Source organism: Pogona vitticeps, chromosome 1 (assembly GCF_051106095.1).
Source record: "Pogona vitticeps strain Pit_001003342236 chromosome 1, PviZW2.1, whole genome shotgun sequence".
Lineage (NCBI taxonomy): Eukaryota > Metazoa > Chordata > Lepidosauria > Squamata > Agamidae > Pogona > Pogona vitticeps.
In genome coordinates, this window is record NC_135783.1 from 161,849,967 (window position 1) to 161,865,992 (window position 16,026).

The following is a 16,026-nucleotide window of genomic DNA, read 5'->3' on the forward strand; positions in this document are numbered from 1 at the left end:
TATGCCAGCAAGTTTGGAAAACTCAGAGTGGCCAGAGGATTGGAAAAGATCACTCTACGTCCCAATCCCGAAGAAGGGCAGTGCCAAAGAATGTTCCAACTACCGTACAATTGCACTCATTTCACACGCTAGCAAGGTAATGCTCAAAATCCTCCATGGCAGGTTTCAGCAGTATGTGGACTGAGAACTCCCAGAGGTACAAGCCGGATTTCAAAGGGGCAGATGAACTAAAGACCAAATTGCTAACATTGCTGGATTATGGAGAAAGCCAGAGAGTTCCAGAAAAACATCTACTTCTGCTCATTGACTATACAAAAGCCTTTGACTGTGTCGACCACAACAAACTATGGCAAGTTCTTAAAGAAACAGGAGTGCCTGACCACCTTATCTATCTCCTGACAGGAAGCAACAGTGGGGCAAGAAGCAACAGTTCAAACTGGATATGGAACAACTGATTGGTTCAAAATTGGGAAAGGAGTACGACAAGGCTGTATATTGTCTCCCTGCTTATTTAACTTTTATGCAGAATATATCATGCAAAAGCACCAAAAATGGTCTGAAGCTTAACATAAAAAAAACTAAGATCATGGCCACTGGTCCCATCACCTCCTGGCAAATAGAAGGGGAAGATATGGAGGCAGTGACAGATTTTACTTTCTTGGGCTCCATGATCACTGCAGATGGGGACAGCAGCCACAAAATTAAAATATGCCTGCTTCTTGGGAGGAATGCAATGAGAAACCTAGGCAGTATCTTAAAAACCTGAGACATCACCTTGCCGACTAAAATCCACATAGTCAAAGCTATGGTTTTTCCTCTAGCTATGTATGGAAGTGAGAGCTGGACCATAAAGAAGGTTGACCACCAAAGAATTGATGCTTTTGAATTGTGGTGCCGGAGGAGACTCTTGAGAGTCCCCTGGACTGCAAGGAGAACAAACCTATCTGTTTTGAAGGAAATCAACCCTGAGTGCTCCCTGGAAGGACAGATCCTGAAGCTGAGGCTCCAATACTTTGGCCATCTCATGAGAAGAGAAGACTCCCTGGAAAAGACCCTGATGTTGGGAAAGTGTGAAGGCAAGAGGAGAAGGGGATGACAGAGGATGAGATGGTTGGACAGAGTCATCAAAACAACCAATATGAATTTGACCCAACTCTGGGAGGCAGTAGAAGACAGGAGGGCCTGACGTGCTCTGGTCCATGGGGTCACGAAGATTTGGACATGACTTAACGGATAAACAACAGAATATTTTACAGGTCCTGCAAATGGTCTGGGAGTACCAGATGTTACTGCTAAGGAGGTGTGCACCTGATCCTTGACTCAGATGGAAAGCAGCTAGGAACTCTGATTAATATTGGCAAATCCACAAATATTTAACATTTTAAAAGCTGTATGTCTTAAGGCAACTAAAAAGCCAAAAAAAGTTGGCTTTTCTCCCAAACTCCTTGCCCAAAACCTGCTGAGCTGTTTCCTACCTTGCTTTGCTCTGGGCATTCATATCTGATTCCAACTCCCTCCATCATTGCCCCTTGGTTTCATACAGGTGCCAGAATATTTTATATTACACTAACATAGTGATTTTTCATGAGCACTTACAATGATGATCCAAATGTTCATAGATGTTTCTATGTAGAAACAAGCTATGCATGAGGTCCAGTGAAAGTGAATCCCACTTCTCTTGGCCCAAATTAACTTGCCACATTGGTTTCAGACACTTTAAGTGGATTTTTTGCTGGATCAGGGACAGTGCCTTTTTGGTAAAGATTCAACATGATTGATTGTTCTGTGGACATATTGCATAGATCTATGCTTACTGAACTTTCTCCTCCAACTGTTTGAGAGATCATCACCTAGCATGGTCAATGGCAAGGGATTCTGGGAGTTGAAGTACCAAACAGCTGGAGGTCCAAACATGGAGTGTTGCTACCATAGACTATCATCAGCTTCCAGAGACTAGAGCATTACAGGCATGGGCAGGAGCCAGATCACATTTCATTGAAATTGATGGGGAAGATTAATTGAAATTAATGTGACACAGTTCTATGCATGTTTCATCAGAATTTAAGCCCCACTGAATTCAAAGAAGCTTACTCATGTGTTAGGATAGCAGCCTGAAGCATAAGTAAGAGTCTTTGGTTTGAGGCCAAAATCTGCAATAATAACCAATTCAGTGTCTTCCCTAAACAAACACTGGCATAAAAAGCTTCTGCATCAATCTATCTAGCCATCTGCATGACCCTAAACAATAGATTTTACATAAAAATAGAGATCAGTGTACATTCTGGCATTGTCCAAGAAGCACTGATCAAGATGTGAGCTTTGATATGCCAAATATGTCTGTTAACATAGATTGAGACATGACAATGTGTCAAAAAATGGCACCAAGTGCATGTCATTCTGAAATGATGCAGTTTCTGGAGGGAATGTTAACAGATAGAAAAGCAGCACAATGTTATCCTTTGCTCTTGTGTACTTCTATTTTTGATGTGTGTTGACCTTTTTACCGCTGAAGCTAGTCAAGCTTGACCTTAAATCAGTCAGATTTCATTTGTCCTGTTTATATGAATGAGACTTGAATGTAAGCCACGTTCCAATTTCTGTTTTGCATTTGGGGGGCACTTTTGGCAGCATTTCCAGCCCCCAAAGGCTTCTGCGTGCAGGAAGTCGGCACCTAGACTTAACCAAAGTTGCTCTGCATAAAAGCTTCCACCAGTTGTCACACCTGGTAGCAAACTTCATGTAATAATTCTGGATTTGCTTCCGAGTATAAACACCGCACAAGTTTGCGCTGCTTGGAATGATTTTCATGAGATTCATTTATTTTTTCTGTTGGGAGACCAGCTGTGGTGCACAGCATCCTATGAGCCAGATGATCCTTGCAGCCCCACTTTTCTACACTCCCTGATGTGCATTTTCTCATCAACAAGACACCATTACTACTGTCCATCCATGAAAGTTTTACAAGAAGCTTTTGATCAGCTGTTTTGATGCTCCTCCCTTCTGAACAATGAATCACTGCTGTTTTAAACTGCATTGCCCTATATCTCTCCCTCCCTCTCAATTGCTCCTTCACCATTACATGTCGTCCATCTTTGGAAGGTGTCCCAATGTGGTTTAGATAGATTTATGCTCCAACTGATTCTTTTTTGTGTCCCAGATGGTAGTCATTTTGTGAGCTTCCCATTGACTTGCACTGGAGAACCAAAGCAGCTATTTATGTGTTAGGTGTGCATATTTTTGCACTAATGTTCATGCAGTTTGTACATGATGTACCCTAAAGAAAGCACTGCACCTGCCAAATTTCAAACATCTTGGTTCAGGGATTTGTTTACTAAGCACCTTTAAGGTTTGCTCTTTCCCAAAGAAAAGAAGAAAAGGATGGGCCAAATAGATTTCTCCTCACTTTACCCAGAATCTAATCCAATGATTTTGCTTTGATCTGTAAATAACTCCAAATCAGGCTGATTCAGTTAGCAATTTGGCATTTTCCCAAATCCAGTGCACAACCATAGTGACTATTGCATTCTTTTAACTTCCACATGAAGCTACGGTGATACAGGTCTTTACAGCTGACTGCAAAACAACAGTGGCTCAGCAGTGCAAGAAGGGCCCAGTGTAGATTCCCTTTCCTATCTGTTACTGGGAGTTTCCCAGACATCATTAAATGCTGGCAGCTGATGGAGCAAAGCCATGGTGTGTTGGAGAGCAGCAGTTGTTCCCTCCCACCAGAAATGTCTTCGTCCGTTCAGCTGATCTCCCTCTGATGACCTCCCTGAAGTCACCGACCTTCTCCTCTCCCATTCCCTGCTGGCATGACACCTCAGGGGATCAACAAAAGGCAACAGTGTTGTTATCAGTTCAATAGCCAGGGGACAAAATAGGAGGTTTCTGTTAATCACTCTAGGTACAGATTCACTGAAAAATTTATCTCTGACCGCAAGCCAGGGCTGGCAGCCTCCCATGTGGGAGAACCCCTTCACTAATTTAAATTTGTCAGACCAAAGCATCCTGTGGCTTTTATAGCTGGGGAGGAGAAAGTAATGAATTTCTCCCTCTCCCTCTCCCTCTCTCCCTCTCCCTCTCTCTCTCTCTGTAAGCAGGCAAATATATATGAGAAGGAAAACTCCTTTTTAGCACCTTGCACACAATATCCAAGACAACTGTGAAAATTACAACTGAATATGCTTCAGGTTTGAACATAGTGCTGAGAGGGGTTCTTTTTGCTTTTACATGGTGAGCCAAATACAAATACAAGACATGTATGAATAGTGTCAGAACCAGTTCTTTCTTCTATTTACTGTATCTGCTTTTTTTTTCTTTTTCAAGATGCCTATTAATTTTACATCTATAAGCATCTATATGCTGGGCAAGCGATGTGGTTAATTCATTTGTTTTTGTTTGTTTGTTTTTTGTTTGTTTTTTGCTTTTTTTTCCATTTGTCAAACTGATATGCAGGCCGGAAATGATTTTTTTTTCTTTTTTGCAATGCCATTATCCTATTTTAGAAAAGCAAACGAAACTCACAGAGTAGGGAAAACAATATATGCAACGGCACATGATGTGGACAGTGCTTGTCAAAAAGAAAGAGTATATATTTGTAGAAAGTTCATACAAAAATGTGTGACAATTTTTCTGTGCATTAAAATATGAAGGAAAATGCACGTAGCAACTGAACGTAGCAAATTTATTTTTTTGGGACGTTAGGTCCTAGAATTTCCCAGCCAAACAAAGCTGCAGGCTTTTCACATTCTGGGATCTATAGTCCCCCCAAAAAATTAATGTTTCCAACATCTGTGCAGATTAAAGTAAATTAGACAGACAGATAGTGGAAGCATGATGGAACAAACTATTGGTTGAAAAAAAAAATCAAAACAAATGAGACAGATTAGCCTAGCCCCAGAAGGAAGTAACTTGAAGAACTTCCTTCTGGGGCTAGGCTTGGAGATGGACTGCCCTCTGATTTTCCCATAATAAAAGCCTCCTGCTGCTTTCTTTCTCAAAGGCACCCTCCCAGTGCCTCTCACTCTACAACAGACCCCAAAGTATTTCTTCCTATCTCACAGGTTTTTAAAAAGGATCTGTTAGTTCATGTTTGCAAAAAAAACTTTTCAGATGAAAAAACTGTACAACTGTTCATATTACACTGGTCTATATCCAAAATGCTCCAAAACAAATGTAGTCAAACATTACTAATCCTGGGTCACTGAGAATGAAAATGGTTCCTAAAATTGTTGATTGGCTCTAGCTTTCAAGATACGCTATTGGGTCAATATATAAGACCCTTGATTTGGGAATGCCAGAGGATCAGTGAATTATAAAGGGAAGAGATCTCAGTTTAAATCAGAAATGTCTAAAATACATCTTTGACTGGTTCTATGAATAAATCTATGACTGGGTTTGGACAGTAGTTGCTTTTTAGGCAGAACAATTTTATCTGCAACAACACTGATGGTGGGGTGGCAACCCTCAACATTGTTCATGATCCAGATAAATTGAGACTGTTCATTGATTCATTGAAGAAGAGTCAATGAAAAGCCTTGTGGCACAGTGGTTAAACTGCTGTACTGCAGCCAAAACTGTGCTCACAACCCGGAGCTCAAGGTTGACTCAGCCTTCTATCCTTCCGAGATCGGTAAAATGAGTACCCAGCTCACTGGGAGGGCAGTGTGTAGCCTGCATAATTAACTTGTAAGCCACCCAGAGAGTGCTTGAAGCGCTATGGGGCGGTATAGAAGCAGGACACTTTTTGCTTGGCTTTAAAGTTGTTTTGCTGCATAATGGCAAAGCTTTGCCATCAATTCCAGTTGGTCATGCAGTCCATATGACAGAAACATATGACAACCTGGAACAACTTTTGAGGTACAGAAACTATGACCAACATCACTGGTAGGTTTGTGGTGATGTGAAGATTGTTGCTCTCCTGCTTGGTCTACAGACTGGATACACAAAATAGTACTGTTTTGGTTGTTGTAGGTTTTTTTGGGCTGTTTGGCCATTTAAATAAATAAATAAATAAATATGTTAGACTACACAGGGAAGCCATTGAAATCCACAAACATCAGCAGAGCTTCAACAAAAAAGAACTCTAAAACTCAACAAAGCCTGGCTCCTAGCACTGTGTTTTATTTATTTGATTGGTCATCTCAACCATATTGAAAAGCATACAAATCACACAGATCCAAAGTAAACAGCTAAAAAGAGATAAATACATTTCAATAGTAAAATATAAGACAACATGTACATGTTTTAATTGAGTGAGTCACCACTGCAGGGAACCCCTATTTGATCAATATAGTATCACCTTAGATACAAATTTTGCTATATTGTGGACAACTTTCGTATTGGCACTCTGAAGAAAACACAAAAGTCTAAGGTTTACATACCAGACTCAGATTCGAACTGCTGTACTCTATGACTCCAAACATTGTTGCTTTCTTCAATTGCCTTACCATGAAAGAATTTGTATCTGCAGTGCCCCCTCTATTGAAGATATTACACATATTTTATTTGTTTGTGAGCTATATTCCACTGCTAGGCAAATCTATATATTCATCCTGTTGGGGCTCCCAGCACTGAAAAATACAGCCTGCAAAAGGTCAACGGACTCTACCTAGCCACAAGGACCAATGATCACTGCACACAAAAGACGAGCTAACGACACCCATCAATCACAGTGACAGATCATCTCCCGACCCCTTATCACAACAATACACCAATGACAAAAAACACCCTGATCACCATAATCACCCAATCTCCTGAAAAGGATAAAAAGCTGATGCCACAGCTACAAATACTCAAGTATCCCACACACTACACCAGAACACAGAGTTCTAACTCCTGTCCTCTGAAGATAGATGCCAGCCACAGAGACTGGCGAAACTTTAGGAAGAAAAAACCTTCAGAACATGGCCAAACAGCCAGAAAAAACTACAACAACTATTGGATCCCAACTGTGAAAGCCTTCGAGAATACATTACTACTGTTTTCTCTGCAAATGGAATCATTGTGCAAGAGATTCCCACTCCATCAAAACAAGTCTGTCTTGATGGCTACCCCAACAGTCACTGAAGCCTGAGAGGAAAAGTGTTGAGCATCCACCACTTCTTGAATCAAGGAAGATTTTGTTACCACCCTTACACTTTGTCAAGGGCATGGACAAAACACAAGCAGCTTTCAAGTATCTCTGGGGCAATTTCCAAGGTTAAGTGAAGCAAAGATAAAGGAAGGTGTCTATGTTGGTCCTCAAATTTGTGAACTTCTTTGAGATGATGCATTTGACCTTGCATTGTATGGGTAAGAAAAGGTGACATGGAAAACTTTCCAGTTAGTGGCAGTAATTTTTTTCCAGAAACAACAAGGAAGACAGTTACAGATGGTTGGTGGAAAGTCTCAAGGCATAGAAAAGTCTTGTCACTTGCAACATGTCACTAAAAATACATTTTTGTACTCTCATCTGGATTTTTCCCCACTGAACTATGGAGCAGTGAGCAATGAGTGTGGCGAGCAATTTCATCAGGACACTGCAACAGTGGAGAAACTATATGGGCAAATGGACCCTGCCCATGAATGCTTGCAGACTATTGCTGGACAGTAACAAGAGGTGGTCCATTTAATGAATACAAAAGACAAGTCAAGAAGCACCAAGTACACATGGAGAAGGACTAAATTATGTACATAATAGTTTTTTTTTTTGCCTTTTGTTTCTTAATGCATTTTATTTATATAATCCTTTTGCTGATTTTTAAAGTGTTGCATAAACAGGGCAGGTGAAATATTAACATGTAAAGCAACCATAAACACATGAAAAGAGCTAGGTTTACCATTTATGATAAAAACTCTACTATATACACGTAAAATGTAAAAAAAAAAAATTTATATATAGACGTAAAATGTAAAAAAAATTAAATATTTTGGAAACAGTAGCCAATTAGTTGTTTTAATTGTTGTATTTGAATTCAGCACATCAAAATTGCACATTTTATCTCTGAAGCAGATGACTTCTAATAAATTGTAGACCAGTGTTATTATTGCATTTATGGAATGGATATAGCTTTTGTGCATTTAGTTTTCTTCCAATTCTCCTTGTAAAATAATGTATTTATTTAAAAGCATGATCAAAAGATAGATGTTTAAATAGGATGTCCGAATGAAAACACTGAATCAATATTAAACTTTATTTTTCTTCTCTGATATTTTATTTTTAGAAATTGGTTTTATATATATATAAAGACACCAAAAGAGAACAGCTCATAATAAACCATGTGGTCTTTCCGTCAATTTTACTTCCATGCTGATTATAGACTTCTAATGCTATACTGCTTTTAAGCGTGAAAATTCCATTTCTGCATTGCAACGGCCTTTATAATAAAACAGGAAGAAAGAGAGAAAAGGCCTTGATTATTTAATATGAGAAAAGCCAGAATAATCCAATGTATTTTATGGAAGAGGGGAAAAACATAAACACTCACGGATTTTACTGTACATAAAGTGCAAGGACTTTAAAAAAATAATTTAAGTAACAAATAAAATAGAAAAACATTTGCTCTTGTCATCGGAGCTGACTTTGATCCCCAGTACAGCCATTGAGTGGAAAATTGAACCACACTATAATTGCTTTCTCTCTGACTGATAAAGTGGTGTAACAAATTTTGTGTTTGAATGATAAAATCAGCAATTGGCCCCTAGCGTTTCCTTCTGCCATTCCTCTAAGGACACCAAAGTCCCATCAGGCCTCGGGGCGAGAGCAAAGGCTGCCGAACTGTAAATCTACTCCAAGTTGTTGTCACTGATGATGAGTTCGTGCCTCAGTTTTCCTTAAAAAAAAACTAGAAAGCCCTGATTTCCTTCTTTTTAAAAACATGACTAATGTAAATCACTTCTGGCTGATGAGAGAGCAGGGCTGGGAAACCAAAGGAGAGAAGAAACAACAGTGCTGCCTATAGAGAACCATAACGCAGTCACATAGACAATAACCACATGGAATGAAAATAAATTGGACCAGGGTAAAATCTTGTTGGGGGAAATTTCTACCCATCTATAGAGGATGAGAGAGCCTTTGGAACTCTTGCCAGCTAACACAGAAACAAAGCAAAACAAAAATCAGCAATAAACATTTTTGCTATAGGACCAGAAGTGAATTCTATCTTAAATTAATTTGATATTCTATCAAATGAAATACATATCTAAAGCAAATTATTTCTATGTAAGAAACCACCAAGATAATCCAATCACGGGTAGTTTACTATCACCAAATATTTGTTGCTCAGAATTAATTTAGTTCCTCTTCTTCTGTGAAGGAACTTAGGCTAATGTCTCTCTACTGTGCACTTCATCATTACAAGAGAGAAAGGGAAGGGTGAGGACCATGAAATAGAAGGAAAAAGTGAGAAATGATGTGTCCTTCACCATATGTATACACAGTTCTCAAACATTTTCATGGACAACAAGGCTAGAGAATAAGATGGCTGCTGTGGGCAGTAGATTTTCAGTGGCTGTGAAAAAGCAGCAAATTGTTAGAAACTTATTACTTTATTATTGTATTTTTATTCTGAGGACTAGTGAGAGGAATTTGTGGGATTTTATACTTCACATGCCAGAAAAGCATGTTTGGTTTGGGCTACTCTGCACCGTCTTTATGGTTCGGGGTGTTCCATTTGCTCCTCCATCTCAGGCAGAAAAGTGTCTTGGTCTGCCCCTGTCAATGGTGACTAGTTATGATGATTACATATCACCACCAATGTAAGAAGTAGTAAGTCTCTGGAAACGAGTTGCTGGGGGGATGCAAGCAGGATGATGGCATTGCCTTCAAGTCCTCTGCAAGAAAGAATGAGTGGGGAAAGGGCACCAAGGAAAAGAGTGTGGCAAACCCAAGGGTATGATTTAAGGAGGACTTGGTGTTACATACAGCACTGATGTTACCTGTCTGTCATGGGTTGGAGGGAAAGTTCCATCCTATGGGGAGTGGAAGGCGGGACATCAGGAGGAGGGGCTGTACTGTATATATATGTGGAGCTTGTGTGTGGAGAAGAAGCAGAAGAGAAGCAGCTGAGAAGAAGAAGCTGGTGTGGGAGTCTGTGTGTCAAACAGGGTACTACTGTGTGTCAGTCAGTACCTACCTGATAGGTTCAGGTGTCTGTATGGGTAGCCAGAACTGATAGGTTCAGGGTCTGTGCTTTATTTAAAGGTGTTCTGTGTGAACCAAACTGGTGTATGTATGATTGAGACTAAGCCATGTTACTGTATCTTATTCACTTGATCATTTTATTTTCCCTGTGTGTTATTTAAATAAACCTTGTTCTGTTATTTGTTAAAAATCCATTCCTGGTCTGTGTGACTCCTTACAGGGAATGGTTGGTGTCAGCTTAGTGAAAGGGTGACATATCCCAGTAGGTCTGGGGTTGTCACACTTGGGAATGGAGGAAGAAGACAACCTCTGGATGGATGCTGTGGGCTGGGAGGCATGCTGAGGAACCCCAACAAGGAATGTTGGGAGACAGTACAGAAGCACAATCTGTGGATTGGCCAGTGGATTGACCTCCTCATGCCTTGCGAAGAAGCAGAGCGGATATGACACAACCAACAGTGCCACCACAATGCCTGCTATGCTGAGCACCGCCACTAGGCTAGGAGACAATGGAGGAGAGGGTGTGATGAGTCTCAGCTATTGGATCCCACCAATCAGCACTCTGGCAGTCAGTGCTGTCACACCCGCTGCCCTCCTCCAGCTCCACAACTCCCACAAGCCAGGAGCACCTCAACCTGGAGAGGGCTGACACCTCTACAGAAATTGCATTTGGGTCTTTCCCCAGCTGTCCTGGCTCAGCCTGCCATGCCAGAGTGAAAAGCCAAACCACTCACATGCACGGACAAGTGTCAGTGTCTGTCTGGCACCCCTGCTGCGGCAACCTTGCCTCACTCACCTCTGTGGTGTTCTTGAACTGGTTGAGGAGAGAGACAGACATCCCATGAAGCCAAAAGAGGCAAGGACTCTGAGCTGAAGACATGTGTACACATGGCACAACTGTGTCAAAAATAGCTCTGGAGAAATCCACAGACCATATAAAAACAACAGTGTCACTAGAATCACAACATCAAGCAGCAAGGAGCCCCCATCCCCAACTAGCTGTAGCAATCAGAGGGAGAACTGTTTGAACCAATCTTCTTGGTCATAAATGTGGCCAACCAACTTCCTTCACCCATTTCTTCTCCCTGGCAACACAGGGGGCAAATTACTTCATTGGCTAGTTTGCCCAGTAGCTCCATGGCCCTCCCATTTATCATCTTTCCTACATGCCACATAGACCTTGGGCAGCAGCACCCGTCACATTCTGCCATGAGTACACACAACCCAGACCCAAGGTGCCTGAGTGCATGGACGGTGGGGAAGTCATGAGCCCTGAGCACTGAAAGCCCTAGCCTTCCAGGTCTTACCCTAAGACCATTTGAAGTCAGGGTTGTGGGCAAGGGAACAGTTTTAGAGAACTGAGAAATCTCTGAAGTGCCCAAATCAAAGTCCTTGCTAAGTAGCATCAAAGATGGCCAAGATCCTGAAATGGGTGACTAACCACCTGACTCCAGTTTCCTTTCCTTTCCAAGCTCATGAAAAATGATTCTTGAATAGCATAGGATGAAATATTTACACATCATAAAATGCTTCAGTTATATTGGAGAACTGAATAGCAGGAACAAATTTAGCAATTGCTCCAGAAAAATTAGGATTTTTGTCTTCTAATAGTTTAGGAACAAGACCTTCAGAGAGTGTAGTTTCCAGTAAATGAAATCAAAAGTTTAGAAAACCCTCTCTTGCAGTTCCATAGAAAGGGCAAGAGCACAAAATATGCATAAAAGTGTCCAGCCTAGTGTTGTCACGTGGACAAATTCTCTTGGGTTAAGGCTGTCCTGACAATCTTCCTTGCATCTCCCTCAAGGGGACAATATTCAATTTCACATGTAAGAAGGCTCGGCAGTAATGTGGAACAGTGCTCCAGCTTCATTTTAGCAACCTCTTAACCCCATAGCAGTCCATCATGAGGTTGCTATGGGGGAAGGACCTGCCTGGAACAAACAACCCTAAGAAAAAATAGCTGGAAACATCTTCCTTCTGGGCTACACAGAACGGGGCATGGGATACACCTTCTACCCATGGAACAATGGCCTGCGGAGAGCAAGAGGTGAGACAGACAGACTTCTCATGACTGGTCAATGGACTCCTAAGTCTCAACATAGGGTACTTTAAATTTAATGTTGTATCTTCTTCCTAATGGGTTGGGACTGACAGTTTTCAAAGCCAGTTTGAAACAGCAGGGTTTATACAATCCCAGTGCCTCCTATCAAGTCATTGGGGTGTACACAGGGTTGTATTTTCTTTCCAGAGGCTCCAGCTAACACAATTCAATGGAATCAGCAACTGTACAGAACAGGCTTGTACAAAAGCACACTGGAGAATTTTAGGTATTGATTAAGTAATATTAATATACTTTTTGCCTCTAGTCAACTATCCTTTCTTCAGAACATTGCAACTGGGACCTCCTCCATCTTTTCCTGTTATTCCATCAGAATACTAATACCAGAAGCTTTGGCGTTGTCATTTGACCTATACACACACTCTCTCTTCTGGTTTCTTTAAAACATACTTATTTACTCACATACAATATTTCTTCCCTGCGAATACCCACCTCCTCATTTTTCCAAATATAATCCCTTCATTTTTATTTTATTTTATTTTTTTCTGCTCCAGCCCTCACGTGTCTTTTCGGCTCACCGTTGATGCAATGACTGATGGTTGGGAGCGCTGCCTTCCTTGACCTCATCAACATCAGAAAGGTTTTCAAATCTCAGTCATCTCTGACAGCCTTTGAGCAGAGAAATGAGACAGTCTCTCTGACACAAAGGCTTCTGGCCTCCGGTAAAAAATTCCTTTTGAAACAGGAGAAAAAAAATATATGAACACTCCACAGACCACACTGCTTCACATTCATCTCACAATGCAGCCAGTCCATCCCAGCTCCATATTAGCTTTCAGACAGTGTAGTTTTTCTGTCTGTTGTCGGCCTGGCACTATTTCTAGAATATCTTTGTTGGTGCACTTGACAGATAATTGTGTAAATCTCCAAGGCAGTTCACTTCGTAATTACAGGTTCAAGATGAAAAAATTGGGATTACTTCAGTCTTTAAAAACTAGCAAGTGTAGTTTGGTGAATTTACTAAACTTGCATTTACATTGCCTAAGGGACAAAAATCACAACATACACATGTACACATACACACATATAAACATATGGACAGGAATTTGTATGTAGGTTGAGGTCCATAATCTAGCACAACAACAACAACAACAACAACAACAACAACAACAACAACAACAACAAACAGTGTGCCAGCAAGTTGATTCCAACTTATAGTGACCCATTTCAGGGTTTTCTAGATAGACATTCCCTTCTTCTGGGTGAGCTCTGTAACTGTTCAGCTTGCCCAAGACCACATAGACTGGTTCTTCTGGGATGCACAGTGGGGGGACTGAACCTCCCGTCTCTGGCTCTGCAACCACATGCCTAACTCACTGAGCAATCCATTCAGGTATCAAAATATACACTTACTATGTTCTAGAGGGGGCAAATACATTGTTAAGTATATTTTCCTAATTTTTCAACAGAAAAACCATTTTTCAGAACATATTTGTCCCCTTCTGGAAGCAGTTTTTTTCAGTAGTTTTCCTCTCCCATAGATGCATTTTGTAACTCTACTATTTGTCTGTTCTGGAAGCAAGTGGCAGCATTCTTAGTCCATCAGACCATATAACTGAGAATATCCTTTAGTGCTGCTTAGTCTCTCTCTCTCTCTCTCTCTCTCTCTCTCTCTCTCTCTCTCTTCATTAGTATTTAAAGTCATTATGCCATTCATATTACTGTGTTAAATAATATTATAAAATACTTTGTAAATAATGATTAAATAGCGGAATATACTTTTGGTGTGTCAGTTGTACTGCCCAGAGTTATGCTTTCAGTAAGTCGGGCAGTATACAAATGACTGAAACAAACAAACGAATAAACCAGACCATACATGGGTAGGTCTAATCTTGTTAAGATCTTGAGAAAACACTAAACCTGACAAGAAGGAACCCTGGAACTGAACTGGAAGAGAAGCCTCACTCTGCCTTTCTGTACCCAGGCCTCAATATGGCTACAAAAGGAAACTTAGTCCCATGCCCTCCCTTTTTTTTTTTTTTTTGCTCATGCAATCAGTGACATGTCTGACGGTGTTTTTTCCACACTTAGATTCTCCATTTGAGCAAGAATGCCAGTTTTGCAGTGTTCTTCTCTGTGTGTACAGCCTACATGTGAACTGGAACCTCTTTTTTTCAAACAACAAATATGAGTTATTTGTGACTAAGAATCACTAGACTGTACTGTATTGTCTAGTGAGCCTCAGTCACAAACAGCTTAGATGCATATTTCAAAGTCTATAAAATGGTTGTTGGCTTCTTTGAAGTTGTCCTACTCTTTCCTGAATCTGCTTGGGCTCTGAGGCTGATTCAGTGCTTCTTCTCTGCCTGATACTTTAGTCGTACACTTGAGATTTGCCTGTGTGGACATCAGAAGTGGCTTCAGCACCTTCATACAATAATTGGCTGAGGAGAGGAATAACAACTCAAGATGCTAGGCCTGCTTGTGTCTTGTAATGAATGAAGTAGTTGCTGTTTCTGGGAGGGGGCAGTAGATGGGGAAAATAATTAAACTTAAAGAATTTAATATTGCAGCCAGTGTGACCTAGAACGACTGTGGGAATGTAAATCAAGTTGTTCAAGAACAATGTATTTTTGAAGGCTTTTATGGATGGGATCCGATGGTTGTTGTAGGTTTCTTGGACTGTTTGGCTGTCGTGTTCTGGAGGTTTTTCTTCCTAACGTTCACCAGTCTCTGTGGCCGACATCTTCAGAGGACAGGAGTTAGAACTCTGTGTTCTAACTCCTGTCCTCTGAAGATGCCGGCCACAGAGACTGGTGAACGTTAGGAAGAAAAACCTCCAGAACACGACGGCCAAACAGCCTGAAAAAGCTACAACAACCATTGTTCAAGATCAGTTTTTCAGCAGCTGGGCTGTTGATAGAAAAGTTAGTAGAAGAGAGTTATCCATTCCAGTAGAATCATAGAACTGTAGAGCTGGAGAGTTTAAATCCAACTTCCTGCCAGTCATCACTGACAGCTGGCCATCTACTGTTTAAGAACCCCTAATGAAGGAGCACCTACCATCCTCTGAGGAGGTCAATTTCCCTATCAAACAGGTGTTACTGTCAAAAGGCTCTTCCTAAAATTTAGGCTAAATCTCTTGTCTCATAATTTGAATCAATTACCTTATGGGCCGTACCCTCTCGCTCTGTCGAAACCAAGCTTACTCAATCTTCCACTGAGAGCCCAATCATATTTATGGGAGCCCTTTAAAATTTTGAAGATGGCTGGTGTATCACCTCTTAGTCTTCTTTTCTCTAGGCCAAAGATACCCAGCTTTAAAAAACTATTCCTCATCTCTTTATCTGTGGCTTACATTCACTTACAGGAGCCAGAGCTTCCCTAACAAAGATATAGATGGCAGCAAATAATCTAAACTCAGAGATTTTTTTTCTTCAGATATTTCTGCCTCCCTTTAGTTAACAATGATATCACCTAACTTGGATACAGGTGCGATGCAGAATGCAAAGAAAGCAAACACCTCTCCCCTATAACCTTTGAGCAGCACTCTCTGCTAACAATAATGCAAATGCATGACCAGTTTATGATTTATGAGTAATACCTTACAAAGAGCCAGTGTTCAGTTAGCATCCTGACAGATCTGTGTTGCTTGCACATATGTCAGCTCAGGGTGCTAATTACACAGCATACGTTACCTGGATCAGGAAGTCTAAGAGCCCCAAGGAATGGTTTCTATGGACCAAAGCTGCCAAATACCTCTGTTTCCTCGTGGTTGACTTCTTCCCTACCACTCCCTGAAGCAAAATCATAGTGTCTTGACTGGATTGAGCTTCAGGCTTTA

The 16,026-nt window shown here is 40.9% G+C and overlaps 1 long non-coding RNA gene across 1 annotated transcript; it reads right to left on the reverse strand.

The window, feature by feature from the left end:
- Positions 1-8,192: 8,192 nt before the first annotated feature.
- On the reverse strand, positions 8,193-10,998 carry LOC144583621 (uncharacterized). The gene is made up of 2 exons (XR_013537526.1): positions 10,920-10,998; positions 8,193-8,357 (listed from the first exon to the last, which is right to left on the reverse strand). It is a non-coding gene; the product is annotated as an uncharacterized LOC144583621 (long non-coding RNA).
- Between the last annotated feature and the right edge of the window lie 5,028 nt (positions 10,999-16,026).